Source organism: Felis catus, chromosome B3, assembly GCF_018350175.1.
Source record: "Felis catus isolate Fca126 chromosome B3, F.catus_Fca126_mat1.0, whole genome shotgun sequence".
NCBI classification, from domain to species: domain Eukaryota; kingdom Metazoa; phylum Chordata; class Mammalia; order Carnivora; family Felidae; genus Felis; species Felis catus.
The window spans coordinates 130837255-130860603 of NC_058373.1; positions in this window are offsets into that span (position 1 = coordinate 130837255).

Consider the following 23349-nt stretch of genomic DNA (forward strand, 5'->3'; position numbering starts at 1 on the left):
TCTGTTCCAATACTAGATGATTGATGCCGGTAATGAATTATACAAGGAAGGAGCATGAAATTATTTTTCAACTGATTTCAATTATTTTACATTTACCAATTAAACTAAATTAAAGTAAGTCAAGAGATACTCAACTGTAATGTATTTTCCCCCAACAACACTGCTTCCATATTCATGTTTGGGATCCACAGGTTTTCAGTCATGGACAATATGCATCACACTCATGTAGGGGGATTGTTCAAAGTGCAGATTCCTGCACCCGACCTCACATCGACTGAACTGGAATTTTAAGGGCTGGAGTATGAATATCTGCCTTTTAAACAAGCTCCTTAGGACACTGGGATGCACCTAGAGTTTGGATTTACTTCTCTTTGAAACGTCCCAACCCTTATTTTGATCATATGCCAGGAAGAACAAAGCTGGTTAAACTCCACAAATTCCTTGAACTAGGTCAACGATGCCCAGGTGAGAATTTTATTGCAGGTCGAAAAAAAAGAGGCAAGAGTTGAGGAAAAGATTAGCCTATGGCATGATGGAGAAGAAAAGAAAGAAAGCTCGCAATGACCTCAAAGGGAGCAATATATTTTAGGAGCAATCATTTTCCCTGAGATGGACCCTGGTCCCAGAAGGGCTGGGGGATGCAGTGTTACTTTGATTTTACTGGGTTCAGGTTTGTGGACATCACCGTCTCTATCGGGGTTTAAGCCTAGAAGCCCTGAGATTAAGAAGCTTCAGGTTGTTACCATCATTTCGCTAGTCACTTTAGGTGTTTTGTGGTCTTACATTATATTGTACATCATTTGCTTATTTAATTATGGTGCATTACTAGAGGTGGCCAACTTAAAATAAGTTCTATTTCTCTCTCCTCTCTTTCTCTTTTCCTTTGCTTTCATCAACACACGTTACTAAAAAGTCACAAAGAGCCTTTTTCTTATTCCAGAAAGAGGCCTGAACTTTGAGGCAGAAAACTTAGGTTACAAAGTCTACTTTTTCTATTTTGTGTTAATAGCCACAATACATCGAACTCTTAAATCGTACCAGGAACTACAAATCAGTCCTGAAAGAAAACTATTATTTCAATTTAAAAATAAGGGAACTTAGCCCCCAAGAGTTTCAAAGAAAAAAAAATGTCTAAAATCATACTGCTAGTAAATGTCAGGCTGAAATTTAGAACCGTACCTGTTTAAACCCAAATGTCACCGATTATGCTAATATTCTGGGGGGACGTGGATAAATTATTTAGGTTCCTGGAATGTTATTTTTCGCACCTATAAACTTATGAGGCAGGACTTGCGATGATACATTAAAAGATTTTCAGCTGGTGTGGAATCCTCAATCCTGCTATCTATAGCTTCCAAAATCTAATGATATATATGTCAATATTCTTCCCAATATATAATTATACATGATGATTTTGATCTGTAATAAATAATATAATCTTGTCTCTTCCTCTGTAATTACAATTTTCAAAATAAAACCATTTGTCACCCTTTAGGACAGGTGATTTTCAGTTTCCACTTCAGAAAACATGCCTGTGCCCACACAGACCCCCTCTTGCACAACCTAGAGGTCTAAAACACACACTGAAAATAGCCAACTTGGAAAAAGAACTAAGTTGTAGAACTTACTCCACCTGACTCTGAGTCTTGTTCTAAAGCTGCAGTGACAAGGACATTATGATACCGACATGGGAACATAGAGAAGTAGAACAATGTAGCAAAATGGAGTCCAGAAATCAACTTAACCCAAATGTAGTCAATTGATTTTGACAAATGTATGAAAATAATTCAATAGAAAAGAATGATTTTTCAAAAAATGGTGCTTGAAACAGAGAGTCTCATGCAAAAAAAGAAGAAAAAGCAGAAAAAAGAGAAAGAGGAAAAAAGAAAAAGGTAAAAAATGATCTATAAATCACACCACATATGAAAATTCACTTTAAATTTATCACAGACCTACATTCAAATCCTGAACGCATAAAATTTCTAAAAAGAAACATGAGGGAAAATATTTTTTAATGTTATCTTGAGAAATATTTCTTTTTGGGGGGGGAGTGAAAAGGTTTGTTTTTTTTTTTTTTTTAATTTTTTTTCAACGTTTTTTATTTATTTTTGGGATAGAGAGAGACAGAGCATGAACTGGTGAGGGGCAGAGAGAGAGGGAGACACAGAATCGGAAACAGGCTCCAGGCTCCGAGCCATCTGCCCAGAGCCTGATGCGGGGCTCGAACTCCCGGACCGCGAGATCGTGACCTGGCTGAAGTCGGACGCTTAACCGACTGCACCACCCAGGCGCCCCGAAAAGGTTTCTTAAATACAACACCAAAAGCACAACCCATTAAAGAAAAAAAATAAATTACACTCCCTCAAAACTAAGAATTTCTGTCTTTGAAAGATACTGATTGGAGAATGAAAAGACAAAACACAAACCAGAAGAAAGTGTTTGCAGATCATATATCTGATTAAAGATTAGCATTCAAATATATATTTTTTTAAATTTTTTTTTTCAACGTTTATTTATTTTTGGGACAGAGAGAGACAGAGCATGAATGGGGGAGGGGCAGAGAGAGAGGGAGACACAGAATTGGAAACAGGCTCCAGGCTCTGAGCCATCAGCCCAGAGCCCGATGCGGGGCTCAAACTCACAGAGCGCGAGATCGTGACCTGGCTGAAGTCGGACGCTTAACCGACTGCGCCACCCAGGCGCCCCTCAAATATATTTTTAAAAAGCAACCTCAAACTCAGTTATAAGAAACCAATCAACCCAACTTTAAAAATGGGAAAATTTTTTTAAAAATGAGCAAAAGAATTGGACAGACATTTCTTTAGAGAAAATACAATGAATGGCAAATAAGCACATGAAAAGGTTCTCGGCACTATGGGAAATGCAAATTAAAACCACAATGAGTTACAGCCTGGTGACTAGACTTATTAATACTGTATTGTATACTTGAAATTTGCCAAGAGAGTAGATCCTAACTGTTCTCACAGCACACAAAAAATGGTAACTACATGAGGTAATGTGTTCACTAACTTGATTGGAGTAATCATGTCACAATATATACATATATTAAATCATCACATTGTACACCTTAAAAAAAAGAAGTGTGCCATGGATATAAGTAATAACATATCATAAAAACTTCTTGGGAAAAGCCACAATGGGTCTGTTAGATTGACTAAAATTGAGATGTCTGACCACACCAAGTGTTGACTTTGCTCTTGACCAAGGATGTTGATAAGGATGAGGAGAAAACGAGAACCCCCATCCACTACTGGTGAGAATGTAAAATGGTACCGTGATTCTGGAAAACAGTGTGAAAGTTCCTTACATGTTAAACAAGCATATTCCTCACCCATTCAATCTGGAGTATTTACCCTGGAGAAATGAAAGCAAAAGCTCATAAAAGCTGACTTTTGATGGCAGGTTTATCTGTAATAAAATTGGAAACAACCCTGATGTTCGTCCACAGGATGGACACATGAATTATTGTATATTAATTCAATGAAATACTATTTAGCAAAATAAATAAATGACCTATTGCTACAACAACATGGAGATCTCTGAAAATAATTATGCCGTGGAAAAGGAAGCAAACAAGAATGAATATGCATTATATGATTCCATTTATATAAAATTTTAGAAGATGCAAACTAATCTCCAGTGCCAGACATAAGATCAGTGGTTACATGGGCATGGGAGGAGTGGCAGGGAAGCTGGATTATAGAGGAGTACAAGAATGCTTTTGGGGGTGATGATTAACTTGATTGTGGGGTAGTTTCATGGCACATGCATGCATATGCATCACATATGCATATCACATATTGATGCCTATGCATGATATATACATAGAAAAACTACTAAATTGCATATTAAAATACATTCAGGTTGTTGTATGTCTGTTATATTTTAACAAAGCTGTTTTGTTAAAAAGGGAGAAAGGTATTGGAGTTCCCTCATCCTCAAAGTTTGGTGGAATCCACTTGTGAAATCACCTGTCATGGTGTTTTTTCTTTAGTTGGAGTAATTGGTTTCTTGAATAAATTAGTAAGTGGTTTATTAGTTTATTTCATTTACTTTTAAGAGCTAACCATTGGATCTATTTGTTAGTTCTATCATTTTCCTACAATTCTAGCATGTATTTCCTTTGAGCTAAGTTTAGAAGCACTTGACTATGGTTGGTATATCAGATTAGCAAAACAGAGATGACAATGGAAAAAATTTCAGTATTTAAAAAAAAAAATTAGAATTTTTTTTTAATTGGTATATTTTGTATCCCCCCGCCCCAGTATCTCCTTCAAGGAGAATTCATGTAATATTTCTAGTTGAGGTAAATCTTTGAACAAATATTGTTCTTAAAACTATGTATATATATATATATATATGTGTATATATATATATATACACACACGTATATACGTATATACGTGAATATATGTATATATATGTATATATACGTATATATATGTATATATACGTATACACATATATATATATACATATATATGTATATATACGTATACACATATATATACATATATATATATACATATATATATATCTGTAGCCTGATGTTTAAGCAGTGCTATCGACAATAGTCAAAGTATGGAAAGAGCCCCAATGTCCATCAACTGATGAATGGCATAAAAAGATGTTGTATACATACACAATGGAGTATTACTCGGCAATCAAAAAGAATGAAATCTTGCCATTTGCAACAATGTGGATGGAACTAGAGTGTATTATGCTAAGCAAAATTAGTCAATCAGAGAAAGATCATATGACTTCACTCATATGTCAAATTTAAGATACAAAACAGATGAACATAGGGAAGGGAAATAAAAATAATATAAAAACAGGGAGGGGACAAGCCATAAGAGACCCTTCAATACAGAGAACAAACTGAGTGTTGCTAGAGGGGTGTTGGGTGGGAGGATAGGCTAAATGGACAAGGGGCATTAAGGAGGGGACTTGTTGGGATGAGCCCTGGGTGCTCCACGGAGGGGATGAATACCTGGATTCTACTCCTGAAATCATTATTGCACAATATGCTAGCTTGGATGTAAATTGAAAAAAAATGCCCAGAGGATTCCTAAAGCAACTAGTAAATATTATTTTGGTATTTATTTGTAAGATGGATTTAATTACCTCCAGCCAAGAAGAGTATTTGTCTCTTACAGCAACCATTCCAACATGTCAAACTTAACCGTTGTGATCTCTTTGCCACTAATTCATGGCCTACAGCCACAAAGGAAAGAGGAAGATATAATATAGGAGCCTTGATTTTTCTATACATATTTCAATATTAAAATGATCCAAATTCTTAGGGTGGTATAAAATCCTACAACTGTAATCAGTTATTTCTCCTACCACCCACTTCCATCACCCAGAACACCTGTCGTTTCTCTATTGATACATCACTCTCTGTGCTAGACGTCATGTTAAGTGCTTTACAAACGCTAATTTATCTAATCTTTAGAACGCCTCTATCCAATAAACTCTGGTGTAATCCCCCTTTTACAGATGGAGAAACTGAGACACAATGAGGTAAAGTAGCTTTCCCAGAATACCTGTCTATTAAGGGCAGAGTCTGACACTACTCAGGCCATCTGGCTGTAGAGAGCGTGCTCTGAACCCATTCCATGCTGCTTCTCAGGTTTCCTCTTTTCCCTTTTTCTGCTCTGCTCTGCATTTGAGAACATCAAATTCATTTGTGAGCAAATGAGAAATCCTGTGTCGGAGGATGGGAAAAAGATAGGGGAGGTGCGACCACAAGATTGAAAGTCTGCAATAGAGACAGGCATGCATGTAAGGAGTCTCCTCATCATCGAATGCTAAAGAATAGAATCCCACTGGGGTACTTTCAACCACAATAAATAAACAAACAAATAAATGAATGCATGAAATAAAACATATATAAGCCTTATAATAGTAAAAAGCATAATGACACAAAATATTTTTCAAGATTGGGCTTTATTTTCTAATGGAAAACTAAATGTTCACTAACTAAACGCACTAAGTTATTCTGCTGTTCAAATTCAATATCATAGCTTGCAATAAACGTTTTAAAATTATGTCTGACGATTATATTTTCAAATAAGTAAATTATGAGTGATAGTTGATAAAAGTGGATTCATCCTTATAATGCTAGAGATCATAATGATTGACACAATTCCTTTGCATTATCTCAGTAAAAACGTGGGTCATATCTCTGACAGATGTACTGAGTTGAGTTGCTAGCTTGGTTTTAACCCATATACAGATTTGCCTCCTGTTTTTATACGTTATGAAGTGGCTGTCAGGTAAGGTTGGAAAGAATGGATGAACAACATTGGGTCATAATGGTATGCATGTTCATATTTGTCCTTTTAAGAGATGTAAAACAGTGTGCACCACTGAATGGAAATATTTCATGTGTGCTCATGAATCACAAATGGTCCTTCCTGGAGCTCTGTTGCACTAATCAGTGCTCACATATGACTGAGCGTGGTTATTTACCTGCTTCCCAGCTTTTTCTGTGCTGTGGGGGGAACAGAAGCTAATGATTTTGCTTAGAAGTTGCAGCCATTCTGTCTGGAGAGAACTGTGCTGTTTACAGGAGTTGCCAAAAAATATATGAATGAAAGTAAAGTGGGTATCTCATTGAGGAAAAGGCTATAATTGTGTCTTAAACTAAAATTGCTTCTTTGGGGCAGTAGGTGAAAACAACAAAGATAGTAAACAGCATAGTTAAGTCATAGCCGATTCGAAGGATAGTTATTTGCCTTGATGTAAAAGACTTGCAAATAATGAGTTTGAAAGAAGCATTAAAATGTGTAAAATTTTACAAAGTTGGTTCGACGTTTATGGCTTTATTCATGAGATGAAGAACTTGCTTGCTGAAACAGAAAAAAAAAGTTTTATATCAGTTGTATACCAAGGGATAAAAATAGAATTTGGTTTACTTTCTGTTAAAATATTTTTTTTTTAAATCTGTGTCTTCTGTATAGTTTGCCTAAATAACAAACATTCCTTGTATCATGAGAGCCTGTTAAATTTTAGTGACTTTTTTTTGCATGTTTTTGAATAATTTTTAATAAGTCACTTCTGAAAAATCCCACAGACCCTAAAATTCTTTATTATTTGGCACAAAGCAACAAAGTGTTTATCTTAAGTAAAGTGTGCTTATCTTAAATATTACCTCAAACACTGTCTTTATACACCTGTGACTTAGTTCATGTCTTTTCTGCTTTGACAATTATTTTTAATCTTGCCTTTTTTCAAATTCAAGCCCCCAAATCACAGTAATAAAATATCTTTCGCACTAACCTGTCTTGGGGCTTCCCAAGCTGCCTCGAGGCAATGCCAACATGAGCTCGCTCGCTTTGCGAAATGAGAAGGCTAGAAATAAGTAGGTATGTTTGGCATTTTTCATGTTTTTAATTTACTTCACATTATTGCGAGAGCTGTCCTATTCATCAAACCCACAATGTGAGAAGAGCGAGAAAAATCAAAAGAGAAGCTCAACCCATACAGGTTAATTATATACAAGTAAAATGATATCGATATGAATGCATTTACACAAATGTGTACTTTTCATGTTGGACAGAAGCAAAATCATGTTCGTGCACAAAGGCGGGTGGAGTAACTTTCAACAAATTGATTTTTAAACATGTTTTATATCGAAGTTTAAATAGATTTTTTATTTACGAGTACTGTTTTGCAATTTTTCCTACAATGGGAGTCATCCAGTTGGAAAAGACAGTAAAGAATCTATTCTTAATTTTATATGAAGTCATGAGTGAAACCACCCTAGCCCTGAAAGGCATTCAGGTCAGCCTCATTTCGCTGGCCAAGGCTGCTATGGAGGACAGAATGGGCCTAGACTTCCTCTTTGCTCAAGGTGTAGCCTTTGTAATTGTTAATACATTCTACTCTACCTTGATTAATGCCTTGCACCAAATGGAAGAGTCAATGCAAACATTTAAGGAAAACATCATCTGCCTTTATAAGGTAGACTGATGAGTTTGGGGATTTGTTTGGTTGCCTGAGTCAGTCCCTGGCCCCAGGTGGCATGGTGGAAGTGAATACTGCAGAGTGGCCTCATCCTCCTGGTTGGAACCCTGTTGATGGTAGCCTTAATTAAACACTGTATGAGAAAAATTGAATGGATTTGTTGCCAACCTCTCCTGGCAAGGTTATAATTAGAGTGGTTGAGAGTAGTATACTCATGAAAGCGTTTGCTGGATGCAAAAACAGTCAAGAAAAGAGGTGTGGATATTTTGGGGAGACAAATTTCTATGTGTCTCTTGCCGTTCTGTACATTTTGCAGACAAAGCCCAAATAGCCCTTTGCTGAGGATGTGCTTTTTAAGGATGTCTGTATTGAAAACAACCTTGGAAAATGGTGTCTCACTCAGGATTAAGGGAGAATAGTCATTTACTGTCCAATATAATAAACATGATGTCTCCCTCTAGTAAGTACAAGGGGTAGGTTTGTTTGTAGTCCATTTAAAAAGAATTGGCTTTCCTAAGCTTTATATTCCACCATTGCCACACAAACCCATTGCTGACCACCATTCATCTGTGTTCCTCTATGTTGCCCCATCAGTCTGGGGACACAAACATGAAGCTCATGCTGCTTGCTGTGCTGTGAGTCATATGTCCTTTGTTTCTGACCCAGAAATCTTGTGTCTCCTCTCTACACCAATGAAACGGTGGCATTAGCTTGTTAGCTTATACGTTAAAGAACATTATATGAAATAGCTAAAGCCTGGAAAGAACCCAGATGTCCATCAGCACTATACTTAATAAATGATGCAAAGGAATAAAGCAATGAAATGAAGCTACTGTCTCATACAAGAGCATTGATGAATTTCCCAATTATGAGTAAAAATAAAACAATATAATGTGCACTATGTATAATTCCAGTTTATACATAGATCAAAAGCAGGTAAATATAATATATGGTATTAGAATTTAGGATAATGATTACCTTTAGGGAAGACAGAGGAGTGGAGGAGTCAATGGTTAGGTAGAGACAAAAAGGATCTCCTAGATGCTGATAACATTCTAGCCCTTGATGTGGATGGTGGTTATACAAATATGTTCACCTTGTGATAATCCACTGATCTGCATACTCATGACTTGTTTGAGATTCTACTTGTGTATTATACTTAAGTGAACAAATTAAATACATACTACATATACATACCTGCATGCCAGCCCAAAGTCTAGCTCTTTTCTCCTTCAATTTCAAACAATAAACACTTTATAAAAAGAAATGACTGATGTTGCCAGACTTATTTCTGGCAGAATCCCAAAACCAGAGTACTATAATGTTTAAAATAATGATTAAAATCACTAATATGTGTTACTAATATCTTGAAAATAACCAAGATTTAGTATTTACTGTATATTAGAACTATACCAACTCTTTTTTGCTTGGACTATCTCAACTGATCCCCCCGTAGACTGTTTTACTCCATACCCCTTGAGCTCATCCATGATGCTATACCGACTTCTACTAAAACCTTTCAGAAGTGGATATCTGTGACCCACTGAAAGGGAAACATTGGTGAAGCCAATGCACAGTATTACCCCAAAGCTAAAATAAACTGAGCGCTGAGAAGCAATTGCTAAGCAAAGGGGTGTTAGTAATAACATTTTCTTTTTTACAGGAGTGAAGAGACTGCATCTAGTCAGAGCAGGTCATTAAGCTCAAGCAAAAGTTCACTGAAGCAAAAGCATCTATTGTTTATCTCACAAAATAACTGGAGGGTTCTCCAGAAAGAGTGGAGCAAAAGGTAAATTACCTAGTGGAAATGTCAGCAGGAAGGGACTGCACACTAGGATCTTTTTCATGTACAATTGACAACAGCTAAAAATAAATCGAACATGGCAATGGCTCCCTATGTTTCTGTAGCCCCAGGATGCTACTTTCATTTTAATAAATGATTGAACAAAGTGTTTAACTTCTTTCTGTTTTCAGGTTGATATTCAAAGGCATAGGAAATGCATTATTGAATATTTTGCTGTGCCCTAGCTTTGGGTAAAAGGCTGTTCCTAATAACTAGTACTAAGAAACTGTGTGGATTCCCATTAATAGTAAGGAAATTAGAGTTGTTTTCTCATGAGAACTGAAGGCATGTCCTCTGCCATCCATGTTCCTTTCACTTCTCAGTGAAGACATAAAGTTAAAACTTCTGGCCAAGGGAAAGGCACACCATCTGTGACCGCAAAATAAAACGAAATTAAAGGCATCTATGAGAAGAGATTTTGTGATGATACTAAGTGGAAAATCAGACTTGGGATTTGTTCACACCAAAGCCTACACAGTAGATTCTATGCTTGTGAGTGGTTCTCAGAGATGTGAGTATATAATGACTATGTATTTGGATCCTTGGAGGGCAACAGTGGCTAAGAACAGTGGGCCTCAGAAGAGAAGTTACAAAGGAAACAGGAAAGGTATAAAAGTAAGAACTAGGATACAGAAATTAGGGGACAAAAGCTTTAAAAGTAATAGAATGTGGAAAGAATGTTAACTTGAATTAGGAACTATGGGATCTTATCCCAGCTGTTAGCTGTATGTCTGGACCAACAACTTTGTTTTCCTGAGCTCCATTTTATATGAGTAAAATGGAAGCATTAGATTATATCATTTCTTCGACTTCTTCCAAGTCTTCTGTATATGATATTCCATGATCCTAAAGATGGGAGTGGTCATCAGCACTCAATGTGCACTAAAGGAGCAAGGAAGAATGTAGCATACTTAATTTAATGAGAAAGAAAACCCTTATGATCTTTCTAAAAACTATGGTTGCCAGGGTGTCTGGATGGCTCAGTTGGCTAAGCTCTGATTTGGGATCAGGTCATGATCTCACAGTTCGTGGGGTCAGCCCCTGCATTGGGCTCTGTACTGACAGCTCAGAGCCTGGAGCCCACTTCAGATTCTGTGTCTCCCTCTCTCTCTGCCCCTTCCCCACTTGTGCTCCCTCTTTTTCTCTCTCTCTCTCTCAAAAATAAATAAATAAACTTAAAAAAAAAACTATGTGGTTGTCAATGTTAAAGTGGAATGAGTAGTAAGCCATCATATCCTAATTATAAGCCATTGGGATAATCTCATCTAAAGAATACCATAGAAAGGGCAAGGTGAGATTACTCTGGCTACGTCAGAAAGCCAATCCAGGAGGTCAAGGATAAATATGACCACAATCTAAAGAAATGTGGATAAAGGAGGCCAAAGAGGTAGAAATCTGAGATGGAAGGAAATCAAGTAGGAGACAAAGATAAGCACTTGGGAGAGATTAGCATAAATGAGATTGCACGCTTGCACAGATAGAGTTGCAGGATGGACAGCTATAACCTAATGCAAACTACTGGCTTAAATAGCAGATCTCCAAAGCATGCTCTATCCAACTTTTGAAAAAGAGATTTCCTTATACACAGAGCTTGCCACATGGACAGGACTTCAGAAATATTGAATCATTTATCCTCATTACTCAAGCTCCAGTGGGTCTAAGAATCTATCCTATGGGTATAGCCAGGCTTAAGATCATATTTTGGAAAATCTCATGGTAGGTTCAGTTATGTCCTATGAACTATTTTCAAAGGTAGAAGAAAAGCTAACAAAATTTAGAGAATCAACTTTTTGGAAAAATGCTAATTATTTTAAAGTTTCGCAACAAAGTAGTGACCTTTAGCCATCTGGAAAATCAAATTGTGCAGAACACATCATTATGGAGAAGTAAGATACTACACAAATCACATATTTCATGGCATCCAACGATGGTTTCCCTACAATATCACAAGGAGCTGACAAATTTACCTGGCTTTCTTCACCCATAAATGAATATGTTGCTGAGAGCTTACCTGGTGCCTATTTGTGTGTTTTCTAATTGGTATGCAACTCTTTCTCTGCCTCCCGTGATAGTTATTCACAGGCTGTTGCGTACTTATTTTCATATGCTTTCTTCCTGCCTCAGACCAATGAAGCAATAAATAAGGAGGGAAAAAAAAGATAGGTCTCTCTAAACAGCACCGGAGCAGTAGTGCAGGAAATAGAAAGCAACTCCCCGAAGAAGCAAATGCATTCATAGCAAATTCCAACAGCAAACGAGTAGTGTCATCCAGCTAATTATATGTAATTGTCCCCTATATTGAAACAATAAATAATGTGGGAGGCCAGTGCTGCTTGTTGGAGATTACAACTCTATATAAATAGAAGGAAAATAAATGAGGAAAAACTGAAAATAGGTGGTAGGCACTAAAATCATGGTCACAAGCATTTTATAGCACTGCCCACTGGCATAAGTTTTTCTATATACATCCATTGAATACTGCATGTAGGCATACCAAAGTTGGAATGGAAGTTGTAGTTTTCCAAATTCTAGGATAACTCTGAGCATTCCACCCAGTATGATTAAGCAGCCAAAACCATTGTTAATAGTTTGGTCTTATTACCATGGCCACTTGACCAGGAATAACAAAATATCAGAATTTCTTGAAAAGACGAGCATGTCTTAAAACGTGGCATAGAAAATCAGTAAATGTGGTCACTGTCATTGGATTGGTGTGACCAGGGCATCCCTTGGTAGCCATTCCCCTGTAATGCAGACACTCTTACACGTTGAAGGAATCTTTGTGATTTAGGACAAAAATTCCAAATGTCAGCAACAAAGCTACTAGTTCAATGGTATGGCATCCAATACTGATTATAAAGCCCCCAACTACTCTTCCTATAATTCACTCTCAGCTGCACAAGATCATGTCTCTCTGCATAGAAAAAACAGCGCTTAGCCTATCCCGCAATTTCAATTTATGCATGGACATGTCTTTCTCTATTCATATTACAACTAGCCTATCTTTCTTTTGTTTAAGGCAAAAACCCAAGTTCTTTCTACTCTTCTCTAATCCCAACAGACCAAGGCCAACATTAAAACCACATATTTATAGAGACATGGCCCACCACCAATAATTGTCTTTATTCAAGGCAGAGAGCAGATAGGACCAAGATCCAAATTTGGCATTGCAGGGTCCCAGAAGGCTAGGCCCTCTACCATAATTGTATTTTCATGACTGTCTTTGATAATTTAAATTAGACATATTTTAGACATATTTGTTCATCCATATGTACATCCATTCATGTTTTTTTTTAACTTTCCCTTCCATTCAAAGAATATGTGTTGAGTACCTAATACACACTAGGCTCACGATAGGCCCCAGAGATACATAAATGAATAAAACATAACGTCTCCCCTTAAGGAGCTCTTAGATGGGAGAAAATGAACTGAAATGCATTTTCCCCCTTATTAGCAATTCAGACCAGTTCATACATCATAACTTAGAAGTTGGAGGCGGAGAAAGAAGAAGCAATCAAAAGATACATAAACCAAATGCAGTGCATTAGGTCAGCTTGTAGTTTTATTGATAAAATAAGACAGCAAAAGAAAATACAGCAGTGTATGATAAAATTCTCAATTAAGTAAAATCAATGTGAAAGTGCATAGTATAGACTTATATTTTTCTGTTATCAGAAAATCTTTTATCTGATTTCCGGTCCACCTGAAAGAGCTGTGGACAGTGGGAGAGGGGAAGAGATTGCAAGAGTAGCTTCAATAACAGTCGTAAGCTCTAAGATGGAAGCTTATGTCATCTGGTCTTCTAAGCCTTCTGCTTGACGACTTTAGACCATGTTGACGAGGTATTGATATTTCATGTTATATCAGGCAGACAAGCCTCCTGAAAGCTTGCCTAAGTGAGATCATCTCACCAAATCACATCAATATTTTGTAGGCCAATACTCCAAAGAGATGAGTTCAAAATCCGACGAGAACCTTCTCTTCCACTTTAATTTTCTCTTTTGTTATCAAATCAATCCGACAGCATACCTTCTTCATTCCCAGATATAATTTATTCTTGGACTTGGCCTCATAATGTCTTGTTTCTTCCCACAATTCTTATGTAGGAAGTATGCATTCAAAGGGAATTGTGTTTGCTTGTCTGCTTTGTGGGGTTGGAAAATCTGTTGAGAAGAAGATAAAGTCTATCAGTGTGTTTTCTTTTAATTAAGTAGAAGTTTAAACAATTGTATAAGTTACTGTATCCTTGACAAATGTTGGATAAGTGCCAACTATGGAAAAAAAATGTGCAAGGCATTGAGGACAATGGATAGGAAGAGAAGAATAAAAGTCAAGCATGAGTGACAACAGTGAAATCTATTAATTCTATGAGTAGTTATAAATCTATTGTCAGAAACTCCTGATGGGCCCCTTTTCAAAAATTATATCCTCTCATATGAAAGAGGCTAACACATGACAGTTTATCATTAAAGATTATTCCTTTAACAAATATTCAGTCATCTAATATAACACAAATGAGGACCTACATTGTGAAGTGACTGATTCGGAAGCCAATAGTCTTTGCTTCAGTACCATTTTTACCTACCCCAAACCCTATTCTTGAGAGTTCACATTATAGTAAAAGCCAAATGGATAAAGAATCCAGAATTAGGAGGAGTGGCAGGATAGGCAAAATAAACATAACAACAACAATGGGTGAAAAAAAAAAAAAAAGTACCCAGTCAATATATACAAAGATCCCAAATACTTACATGTAAGGAATACACAATGGCATAGGTAGTGGAAGTTTCTTTAGGAAGTATTTCTATAGAAGATGCATTTAGAGTTTATTTTAAAAGCCTGGGGAAACACAAAATGGTAGAAGGCAATGCACAGGCTACGCCCTGTGGTGTTTTCCTTTGACAAAGGAGTACCTTTAAAAATAGCCTGATGGACCACAAGCCCCAGGGACTAGCTGTTCATAGCTAATCATCCAAAGACTTGAAGACCCCAAGCTGTGCAAAGTCAATTCAACTTTGCCTAATACAGCCTGAAGCTACTTTAGTTAAACCTCAGTCATGTTGTTTCTAATGAAAGGGGCAAAACAGAATAAAAATTGCAAACCCAATTCAATATAAGTGAATAAAATTGCAAGAAGTAAAGTCACACAGTGGCCAATAATCAAGAATACTAACACTATTGTTTCTCTAGAAGCCCAAATTCTAAAAGATTATTTTATATTTGATTCAAAAATAAAACTCATCTGACTGGGACTCAAGCTTACAGCTTAATCAAATTGATGTCACTCTACTCACAAAGAAAACATGACATAGGAAACAAATTAAATGTCTATTAAAGCATATTTTAGGGGCACCTGGGTTGACTCAGTCAGTTGAGTGCCTGACTTTGGCTCAGGTCTTGGTTTCACAGTTCGTACTTTGATGACAGCTCAGAGCCTGGAGCCTGCTTCTGCCCCTCACCAACTCACACTGTCTCTCTCTCTCTCTCTCTCTCTCAAAAATAAATAAAAAAAATTACGAAAACTTTTTAAAAACCCACATTTTCAAAGAATTTGTATTCATAGAAAGACATAGAAAAAAAATGCCTGCAGCATTGCAGGAAGTGAATAATAAGGAAGTAGAAACACCGACTTTTCCTCAGCAAGGCTAATTTGGCTACTGACTGTAGTGAACGCCTATCTTGACCATAACCTGACACCAATACTGAGGCCTCCCTGATGGTACCATTCCTCATCTGTGCTAAACCGACCCCCTAACAACAAACTGACTGCTGGATCCTTTCATCATGGAGGCAGCAACAACTTCTCTTCTTTACTGGAATAGACATGTATTCCAGGTATGCGTTGCCTTCCTTGCCCACAATTCTTCTGCCAACCTGTATAGGCTTGTAGAACATTTCACTCATCATCATGAAACCTCCTACAATAATTACTTTTGACAAAGGAACTCCAATCAATAAAGAAGCATACCAATGGACTCACGCCCACAGAATTTACTCGCATTACCATGAATGTACCTCATCACCCAGAAGCAGCCAACCGGACACTTTGGTCTTTGTCCCCATTCCTGGCACAGAGCTCTTAGAATCCTGGGAATTTCTGAAGTGATAAAAGCTATAAAGATGTCTGGATAAGCACTAAAAACCCCTTTCAGCCACACCTCAGTTTATGTAAATGAGGTGACTTTGGGAAACATTTAAAGATGGGGCTAGTTGCCAGGGGAACCAATCAGGTGATTAGAAGATTGGAATTTTCAGTCCCACCCCCTTGACCTCCAGGAACAGGAGAGGTGATGAAGGTTGTATCATTCGCAAATGGCCAAATGGTTTAATGGGTCATGTCTCTGTAATGAGGCCTCCTCAAAAACCCAAAACACAGGATTTGGAGAGCTTCCGGGTGGTTGTGTGGCAGGATTTTTTACCTCCATATCTGGGGTTCGTTGTCTCACCTCTTTGAAGAATGAAGAGGAGGACAGAAGAAAATGAGCAGCCGGCAAAAGTTTATTAGAGTGTGAGATCAGAAAGGAAGAAAAGTATGAAAGTTCTCTTTACAGAGGGAGGGGACCTTCGAAAGTGAAGGCCCTCGACTGTAGGCAAGGGTCCTTGTTTTATTAGGTTCTGGTTGCCACCCTTTCCCTTCCCCCTCATTCCTTCTCAGGTTCTACCCTTATTGGCTTGATAACTGTAGGTGCTGGGTTGCCCATTCCTGGCTGGTTCATTTCTAATGTATGAGGGCTGGTCTATGGCCGTATCATTCCTTGTGGGTCCTACATTTTATGACCATAAAATGGTCTACTCGTTTCAGTCAGGTCTTTTGTCAAATTCCTGAGGGGAACCTCAGGGGGAATAGGTGGTGACTATTACATTCTTAAGAGGGACCCCCGGAGGGGGGTTACTGTGATCAGACACTCCCAGCATGGTTCCAAAATGTGTTTTTCCCCCACCCAGGGACCACAGGTCCTAATCTTTCTCTCTCTACCTACTGAATCCTATCTTTTCTTAACATAGTTGGGCATGTAGAAATGCAGTGAGAATGGCACAGTCAGAGAGGACACAGAGCTCCTTGCCCCTTCCCATGTCCATCTTTGTCCTCGGCGTCTCTACGATCTGGCTGTTCCTAAATTATTTTTTATAAAAATCATTAATAACCAGTAATCCAGTAAATAAAGTGTTTCTCTGAGTTCTGTGGGCCACTCTATCAAATTAATTCAAACTCAACAACTTGGACTTGAAATTTGTGTCTGAAGTTGGGGAGTGGGCATCTTGTAGAACTTTCTTGAAAACAAAAACAAACAAAAAAAAGGAAATTATAGCCTCATGATTAGCTACGGAAATGATACAAATATTAAGATTATACTAAATATATACATATACTCACTGTATTTGCCACAGTCATTGTGGAGGATGCCTCTTATCAATTAACATAAATAATATACTAATTTTCCCTTTTTTATCTTTTTTGCTTATCACTGCATATACAATTAGCTGGTTGGCGACAGTTATCTACATAATTTAAAATTCAGATTAACGAACATTTGAGTAATTTTGTAACTGAATTAAAAGAGATAGGAGGGGAGCCACCCAGGTGGGTGGCTCAGTAGGTTGAGCATCCAACTCTTGATTTAAGCTCAGGTCGTGATCTCACGGTTCATGGGTTCAAGCCCCACATCAGGCTCTGTACTGACAGCACTGAGCCTGCTTGGGATTCTCTCTCTTTTCCTCTCTCTTTGCCTCTCCCCCACTTGGCTGTGAACTCTCTTTCTCTCAAAATAAATAAACCTTAAAAAAAAAAAAAAAGATAGTGAAGGGCACTTGGGTGGCTCAGTCAGTTAAGCGTCTGACTTCGGCTCAGGTCATGATCTCACAGTTCGTGGGTTCGAGCCCTGTGTCAGGCTCTGTGCTGATAGCTCAGAGCCTGGAGCCTGCTTCAAACTCTGTGCCTCCCTCTCTCTCTTCCTTTCCTCTGCTCGCGCTCTGTCTCCATCTCTCAAAAATGTATAAACATTAAAAAATAAATAAAAATAAAAAGGTAGAGAAACATACCTCGCTTTGTGCTTTTATTCCTGCCTTATCAAGAGAGAAGGCAAGAGCATCTTCATTTGTCCAAAGAGAGTTGCAGCTTATTAGGCAGAAGGAAATAATTTTTATTTTGTCATGAGGAGAGCCAAGTATGTGCAAGAGGATATGGAGGTTTGTTGAACAGCCAAAGGAGTAGATGATGCTGGTTTACTTACCTATCACTTTCTTTCATGTCCAAATTCGCCTTTCTTGACTCTCGTTTGTAAATCTGAGACTAGATTTCCTTAAACTGTGTATGCCAGACGTCCTTGCTAACTGGCTGACTTTTGCATTCTGCCAATAGAAACCATTAGAGGGAAAATGAAAGAGAAGAAAGAGGAAAAAAATGGGATTCTTTCCCTTCATTTAGTTGTTTGTTTACTGTTTCTATCATTGATGCGCCCTCAGTGGCTGTTGACTCTAACTAACCACCAGTTTCTTTCGGTGCTGCCATAAATAGCTTCACTGTGTCTCTCGGTCATTACCAGAGAAAGCCAGAGAGTGCTCCCCCTGCCCCTCAAAACGTGATCCCATGCTTTGTAGCTCCCGGAATGCCATTTGGAGAGAAGCAGCACTCCCTGCCTAGAGGTCTGAGCGCTATTCCAAGAAATTCTAGTCTAAATACATACACAGGTCAGAGTAACCACCCCCCGCTGCCTGCAGCGTGTACCTAGTTGAGACAATGGGCTGTTCAAGGAAGTTAAATCACTCTTGAGATGTATCATTGACTTGCCATTGCAAAAGTATCCATTCTCTCATCCCTTGTACTCCTAGCATTTGCTCATATCGCCAGGTTGTGGGTGCGGGGCCAAAGGGGAAGGAACTAGTTTGAGGCCAATTCCATTGCACACATGATCCAGGTAGCTTCATGCTAGGATATAGGTTTATCTTGCACCAACTATTTTTGTTCTTGACTATTAGAGTCTTTGCTAAAATTCTAACACAGCGGGAAAAGTTGCACCTAACATCTTATCACATATATTGCCCTTGAGGGAAGAATGGCTATGTATGATAGGCAGCTTCTATTTGAGCTCAGTAGAGGGTGAAGGGTTTTTTAAGAATGAAAACCAACGACATACGGCGCAGGCTTCCTCGTGAGGTGATGAGTCTCCTCTAAACTTGTGACGTTTAAGTAGAGACAAGATGACCATTTATTTGAATGTCATTAGAAGCTCATTGAATGAGCTGATTCTCCGTGTTTACCTTTTATGATGTTTGGAGTTAGATGGCACTTTCAAGAGCCTAGAACCAACAGTGTCTGATTTGATTTGATTTTTACTGATTTGGAAACAAAAGCCTTGTGAAGTCAAATACCCACTAAGGTGTACCGTTCATCCACTCACTCAACGAATCTCCTTGGAGGGACACGAACGTGTACTAGGCACTATGCAAGGCACTGAGAAAATGAACAAGAAAGATACTGTCCCTGTGATCACAGAGCTGATGGTGGCAGAATGCGGAAAACAACCAAACCTCCCTTGGGTATTTCTACTCCACAACACTATCTTGTCCTACTTAAAGTTCCTCATTTGAAATGGATCATAAACCAATATAATTTTTTCATAGATAATTTAAAATGACAAATCACTGGCAATTTAATGTAAATCAAGTTAGTATCAGTAATTAATTCACACGTGTCACGTTTTATACACTAGAATGTAATTCACTTATTACACATTGTCACATTTCAAAGAGCTGCCTTGCCTGCACACGCAGTTTTTTTTTTTTTTTTTCCGAGCTGCCTCCCGTCTCTACGCAAGTGTTCTTTTTCCAGTCCTGGGGAAAACAGAAGGTACGGCAACATAAATTTAGCCTGAACTGCTCAGGACGCAGCATGCCTCAACCCTATGCACTTTCTATTTGCAAAGTATTCAAATTCCTTTCCGAGGAAAGTCAGTGAGGAAGGAAGGACTGCCTGCAGAATTAAGAGCGAGAGTGTGGGCAGTGCATTTTTCTTTCAGTTGGCTAACTGAAAATCAATTTCCTATTTTAAAGGCAGACCCATCAAAGGCAAGTGTCCAATTTTAAGCTAAGCTCTACAATATGCTTTTCAATAAAATGTCTTTCTGCCTCTTTCCCTTTTCTCATTTCAATGTCCTGTTACATATTTCCAAAAGCTCAGCTTTCAGACTTGGTGTGTGCTGTGATTGTGTGGAATGAAAAGCTCTGAAAGGCCACAAAGAAAAATATCACTTGCCTCAATCTCTGAGAAGAGGGTCCTTTGAATTAAGACTGATTCCACCTGCGCAGCCCAAGTGAGCCTGAATTGATAATGCCCGCGTGTTGTGGGTTTTCTCGCTTTATTTCCCCTTGCGTTCTTTTTCAATTCAGGATGTATTGTGGACCATTATCCGATTTTCATAGCAGCATGAGTGATTACTAAAATGCTGTGAAAGAGAAACTAAATCCTTAAAAAGAGGTATTCATCGAAGGCTCCTAGGAATCACACGCCAATATGCTTTTGCTGATCATTGGGATTCACAGCTAAATGTTGGAAACATCCAAAGGAAGTTAACTTTACCTCACGAATCTTTCTTTTTCTGTTTTTCTTTTTCTTTCCTTAAACGCTTGGAACTCTTGAGACTGAGGGTTTTCCATTTATTTTTATGTTGTTACTGTTATTGTCCTTTACATAGATCCGTAATGCAGTTAAGCAAGAGGACGTGACAATGATGGGTAACTTTTCTGCTCAGATAACTGCTCTTGCTCCAAAGCCCATATCTAGACCTTAACTCTGCAAAGTCCATTGCCCTTTGCTCTGAGGAAATGGAAAAGGAGGTTTGGAGCAAACTAGGGCTGCAATAGCCTGACAGTTGCTAAGTATAGCATTAAAAAAAAAAAAGGAAAGCGGCTAGAAAGAGTCCATTCTGGACATGGGAATGCTGCCTGTTTAGAGGTCAAATGGACTGTAATTACTGATGCTCTCGCAGAATTAGCACGACGGGTCTCGGAAACTATACACAAAGGCAACTCATGCTCACTGAACGCCTACGATTTGCCATCAGCACAGAGCCCAATGCAAGACTTGAACTCACAAACAGTGATATGATGACCTGAGCTGAAATCAAGAGTCAGATGCTTAACCAACTGCACCACTCAGGGGCCCTTCCTCTGTAATTTCTAATCATATTAATCCATATGCAGTCATTAATGTATTCAGTCAATAATACTAGTCACTATACATATGCATTGTATGTATTATAATATGATACAGCCATAGACCCGACATTAAAGAGATTACAGTTTAGTCAAAAAAGATATGAAATGAAACTAAAATAACTAAATTCAAGAGGAGGTCCCCCATGACCCCTGAGTGGCATAGACAGAGCAATGTGGGCATTGAGGGGAAAGAAGGATTGCTGTCAGATAAGGGAGTTGAGAAGACATCAGCAAATCCTTGGATATGGATTTCTCGCCCTAGTCATGCGGCCCAGGTTTAACAGTTTCATTAGTATCGCTTCTAGGCAACGATGACTATTCAGGGACAGGACAGTGACAATGATGTCATAGAACTGCAGCTCCCGGGCCCCCATGGGCCAGGGTGGTGTGCGGAGATGATCCAACAGCAGGTGCAGCCAAGCAGCTCCCATAAAACAGGCTGGCTCCAGCCAAATGTGGGAAGGGTTGATGGAAGCATTTTAAAGAGATAATTCAAAGATTTTTTAAAAATTTACTAAGATAGCAATGTGATGCTTAGAGAGTAGTTATTTTGAGTAAGGACATAGAAACTGACAAATAATAACAAAACTGAAGATATTTTTCAAAAATATTTATTAAGTATTGATTTGTTGCTATGTTACAACTATCCGCTACATGTTTTATAGATAGCATTTTATTTATATAGAAAGGAAGTAGATATGATCATCTCATTTTTCTTTGCAGATATCTCAATCCTGGTTGTCAGTTGCCAGCACAGGAGGCCAACTCTGGTTAACTTAACCAGCAAAGTAATTAGCAAGAAGGCTGGAGAAGTTCCCCAGAAAATGGACAGTCTAGAGAAAGGGCCCATAGCAAAGGCGATAGCCCACCAAACAGGGGGTACTCCTCTGCTCGACACTTTCTCGCCACTTGTGCCCCCTGGCTCTGGACAACCACCCCAGCTGTTATTGGACACTATGCAACGAATTAATCATTAACTATGGCACTTCATCTTGGTGGCACTCACTGAAGTCTCAAAGTTGTAGGTGAGAGTGTCCGATAACCCCTGCACTGGCTGCCGGACAGGAGGAAGGAGGAAAAAGGTATTTGCGCTTCTTCGCTCTCCAGTAGAAAGAAGTTTCATGACTCTCGACTAGACTCTCAGGATTGGATATTCTCCCCAGTTTAGAAAGGACTGCAGATGCCCACGGACAGGCACACAGATGCCTCTCTCAAAATGACCTAGCTAATGAGCAGAGCCGGTGTTTTTCAGTCAGGTCTGTCTGAACCAAAACCCCGTGATCTTTATGTGGAAGTGATTCAGTGGCAAGAATTCTGCAGAAAAGTTTAGTTTCAAAAAGTGCATGATTTTTGCCTCAGTACAGTGAAGGTAGGTCTCCCATATATATATCTACTCTATATGAGAGGATGCTGAGCAAGACAGAGTGGGGGGCATATAGTCTTATATTCTTAGCCTTTATGGTCTAATTAAGGATCATGTTTTAAAATGTCTATTCACTACCGGGTGAGTGTCAGTTCTGAAAAGAGGTATAGGCATTCGAGGTCGGGAGATAACACGGAGCTGGGACGTTCCAGGAAACTACAGGAGAGGTGGCTGGAATTTCAATATGCAGGGGATGATATTTCAGGCAAGGGAGGATTTGCTTACACAACCATCTAACTAGGCAAAAATCTATCAAACTGTAATGCAGAACTTTCTGGATTAAGTTCATGATGTCATTAAGGAAACAAAAGAGTTGATCGTTATTGCCACTGGAGCGAAACTATAAACCAAATTCTAGTCATCAGAATAATGGGCAGGATTGTGGGATGTCAGGAAGTAACTGCCGGTTCTCTCAGTTTGAAGGAATCCATTTTCTGTAGAAAAGGGCAAGGACTGAACACCGAGCCTGCAGTGATTAGCAAGTACAGGCACGGAACAAACGGGAAGAGAGAGCAGTCCATCCAGCTAAGATGCTCTCACCAGGAGGTTATAGATTCCGAGAGCCGATTGCCGGCTAATAAGGAGCATGGACCAGTTTGGGCAAGAGTCAGTTGTGAGAGGCCTGAGATACAAACAGATGCAAACTTTGTGTCTTGTTGCTTCAGGATGGGGTTTCATTACAGTGGTTTTGACCTTATGAGAATGTTGTCAGTGGCCTTGGAGCCAAAAGAGTGATGCTTCCTTCTGAAGCGAACCCAAGAAGACTGCTTCAATGAAGAATTACAGAGCAAGCTCTCAACCAAGGCTGCATCCTACAGATGTGTCACTCAGCCCTATGTACAGCAGGTGCCCGGGGAAAGGAAGTCTCTACCTGGAC